The sequence below is a fragment of the Camelina sativa genome, chromosome 20 (assembly GCF_030686135.1).
Source record: "Camelina sativa cultivar CO46 ecotype springtype chromosome 20, ASM3068613v1".
NCBI lineage: Eukaryota > Viridiplantae > Streptophyta > Magnoliopsida > Brassicales > Brassicaceae > Camelina > Camelina sativa.
Genome location: NC_141899.1, coordinates 25619988 through 25624170, shown reverse-complemented (window position 1 = coordinate 25624170; position 4183 = coordinate 25619988). Strand labels below are relative to the sequence as shown.

Here is a 4183-nt window from a genome sequence, read left to right as displayed (position 1 = left end):
ATTGCTGAATCATTTACTGAATAAGACCTCATAACTCAGCTTCTTGTGATTGGTTTGGTGGATCTTGCTATTGTTGGAATCCAGGTGGTTGGTTGTAGGTCCCTGTGTATTGCTGCTTAGGTGCATAGCCTTGGTTATACTGGACAAAAGGTTTCTGTTGGGTCTGGTTCCCTTGAACTGCAGATGGGTAGGTTTGATCCTGAGAATTCGCAACATTCGGGTTCCGATAAGACAGATTCGGATTCGGCTTGAAGTTGTTGTACCCTCTGTTGTAACCTCCTTGGTTGTTGATGTAGTTAACATCCTCTAGCTTCATAGTCTCCCCATCTTGTTGTTGAAACTGCTCTTCCTCTTATATAGCATGTACATGCTTCTGCTGGTTGAGGAGCTGATCGAGCTTGTCGTTGAGGGCTTTCATGTCCCTCTTATACTTGGCATCTTCCTCTCTTGTAGATCGCACAGAGCGATCATATTCCTCATTGTAGTTGCCATCAGACGGAGCCAAGTTCTCAACTAGGTCCCAACCTTCATCAACATCCTTGTTGAGGAAGTTACCATTGCTTGCGGTGTCCAGCAACATCTGTATCCTGGGGACTACTCCTCTTTATAGTGTGCTCAGCAATGAAACATTACTGAAGCGGTGATGTGGACATCGAGTAGTGTAACCCTTGAAACATTCCCAAGCTTCGTTGAACGTTTCATTGTTCTTCTGTACAAAGCCGGAAATCTCATTTTGCAGCCTTGCGGTTCTGGAGTTGGAGAAGAATTTGGCAAGGAATGCCTTCTTGCACGCTTCCCAAGTGGTGATGGACTCCTTAGGGAGCGATTTCTCCCAGATGTGTGCTTTATCTCCCAAAGAGAATGGGAAAAGCCTGAGCATGAATCCATCTTCACTGACTCCATTTATCTTAGTGAGGCTACAGAGCCTATCAAATTCATCCAGATGATCCAATGGGTCCTCCATTGGCAGACCATGAAACTTGTTGCTCTGTATCATCTGGATGAGACTACTCTTGATCTTAAAATTGTTGTTCTGCACAGTTGGTGGCACAATGCCATTCCTGCTCCTATGTTGGTCCTTGCTTGAGGAGCTGGTGGACCGTTCTGATTATTAATCGTCTCCTCAATGATTGCTGGTTCCGGTTGAACTTGCTGGTGTCTGAGTAGCCGAGGCCTGTCGATGTTTTCGATGAAAGGACTCAGGTTCTGGCTACCCTTGGATCGTGTTTGCATGCACAGGTAAGTATCCGAGTGTGTACACGAGGATCAACTCGATCCAGGTCGGGTGGGTGCTCGGGTTGTACCTGAGATTCAAAACAAACAAAAGCGAAAGCAAACAAGTTAGTATCCGAAACAAATATAAACAAACGAACTTGATCTAGCAAGTCCTGAAATCCTAAACGTAGCAAAATTAAAACAACCAAATGGCAACGGCGCCAAATTGATAGACAGGTTTTCACCCATGGTATCAATTCCCTATGCAGTTGTAGTACAAAGGGTTATCAATCCGAATGGTTGTGTATTGCTAGCAGGAAGGATATGATCAGCACAATACAAGTCAAGCCAAGCAATTAAGGTTTTGGTTATAACAGTCCTAATATAAACAAAGTAAAAGAATATAAACAAGTAAACCACACGACCTAAGCACTCGATGCAAGCAATCGAGTACAGGATCGAGTGGGGTGATCGAGTATGCAAGTAAATTATGAACAGCTCGAGGTATTACTCGATGCAGGTTATCGTGTACCTGATCGGGTAAGTGGTCGAGTAAGTAAAGAAAATGCAAGAAATGAAATACGAAAGTTCCTAAGGATGGGGGTAATCGAATCCTAAGTGTTCTAGACCAGTACAGATGCCTTACATGCCTCAAGCAATTATTTCCTAGACAATGAACCTCTAAAACCTTGTCACCACACTTTCGAACTAGAAACAATCAACCTTGAACATACTACCACACTGTCGCACTAGCAATATGAACAAGCAGGCATTAAGACAATTCATTTTTGTCAGTAAACTTAGACTTATCTGATTTTGTCCCTCAAAGTTAAGTATACCTCTAGCATTGATATAATCAAGCATTTTAACTACTCCTTTCGGCCTGTAGCATTGTAAACGCCCTAGATCTAATCTCAACCTTTCGGTCTGTTAACCGCATTAAGAACATCAACCTAGAAGGAAATATATCAATCATAACAATCAACTAAAGCATCCTAACCGATCAAGAACACCTAATCATCTATCCCATCCCTAGAAACTTTGCTACACTACTCGGACATAGAAACAAATGAAAAGGCAATCATAATAAACGAAAATGGCATTATATTAAAAGATAGAGTAGAGTAGAAAAAGTATGGGATAAAGATCTAAGAAAAACTACAAAATAAAAGTACAAAACAAGAAGAAAATGTTGAGTCACTCAGTTCTCTCACAGAAGCTCTCACTCTCTGGTTTGAGGGTCTGCGGCGTGCTCGTTTGCGAGCTAGGGAAAGTGGGGGTTTATATATGGAAACCCATTTGACCTAGCTTCCCAGACCTGCCCGATGGTCTACTCGATGGGGCACACGAGGGTGAAGTCGGGTAACTCCTAGGGTGGATCTTCGGGTTGCTCCTCGCGCTCTTGGATCCTCTTCGATCGTGTTGGGGTTCGGACTTGTTCTTGTAGCTCGATGGCTCCTTCGGGTACATGCTCGAATTGTCCTTGTTTTTTCCCATTTTTGGCTCTTTAGCACCTGTTTTCATCCAATATATGCAAATGCAGAAATGCAACACCCTAAATTCTCTAAAACTTGATTATTACAGTAAATGACCTAAAAATGCTAAGTTAGAGGTATGAATAATGCAAAATATGGACAAAAAAGGATGCTAAAAATATGTAAATTAGAGTGTTATCACTATACACATAAGCAATAAGACCTCCAAGCAACAAACAACAATCACAAGCAAGTCATAATCAAGTCAAACCAAAAAAGAACACATGTCAGTCGTTTGTTGAGTCGACCGACACACACCTTGTGTCAACAGATGCAACTCTCCCTGCATTGACCGATGCACACTTTGCCCCAACCGATGCAATGCCCCCTGCATCGATCGATGCAATGCCCCCTCTAACTTAGCATTGCATCGATCAATGCAGGGAGAGGGGGCATTGCATCGCAGACCCTCAACAATCAATGCAGTGCAGACCCTCTCCCTGCATTGCATCGATCGATGCAATGCAGGGAGAGGGGACATGCAGACCCCTCTCCCTGCATTGCATTGCATTGCATTGATCGATATATTTCCTTCTAGGTTGATCGATGCAAGAAGTGCATCGATCGATGCACTTCTTGCATCTACCGACACTCGCATCGATTGCTCGCAAAACATCGTGAATTGTATCGACCGACACCCTTTGGGTGTCGATCGATGCAGATGTCCTAGCATCGATTCCATACGCCGTCATCGACCGAAACTCATCTTCTAAAGCCACCACTCGTCCAAAAACATCACAACAGCCAAACCAGGCCATAGAAAACACAAAAAGCACAAAAAACAAGGAATCAATCCACCAAATCACAGAGAAACTCAGAAACTCAGTGATATTATGCTCATATAAGCCATAGTCATGCACTCACCTTTTAGCACGAAGATTCTAATTCTAGAAGCACGAAAACAACACCATAACAAGCCCCAACACGTCCTCAACCTCTGATCTCTACTCCCAAGGAAGAATTTCTCAAGAACAAGCACCAAACTTCACATAAACTCACTGGAAACCTTTCCCTCTTCTTTCTCATTTTTTAAGAACGACAAAGGACTAAAACTCCACCCTAGGCATCAAGTTTTCCTCTTTTATACATGAGTCTAGGGTTTCCATCAACCAAATTGCATCAAACCGGAGAAAATAAAACTAATCTGAGCACAAACCGTATTATTGCATCGATCAGTGCACTATTATGATGTCGATCGATACATAAACCGAAAATCTAGCTCGCGGACGTTACAATATATATATATATATATATATATATATATATATATGGTGGTACGTTATATATAATTGGTCAATAATTTTGTGTTGGGCATCATATTCACATCTCATAGTGGATATGGAACTAAAAGCCACTACAAAAGTGAACGATGGCACCAAAATCATATTTTATGCCAAATATTATATATTATGCTTTTTAATTATCTTAGGTTT

The 4183-nt window shown here is 42.0% G+C and overlaps 1 non-coding gene across 1 annotated transcript; it reads left to right on the top strand.

The window, feature by feature from the left end:
• Positions 1–635: 635 nt before the first annotated feature.
• LOC147919351 (small nucleolar RNA R71) lies at positions 636–742 on the top strand. Its single transcript, XR_015594186.1, has one exon. It is a non-coding gene; the product is annotated as a small nucleolar RNA R71 (small nucleolar RNA).
• Positions 743–4183: the final 3441 nt, after the last annotated feature.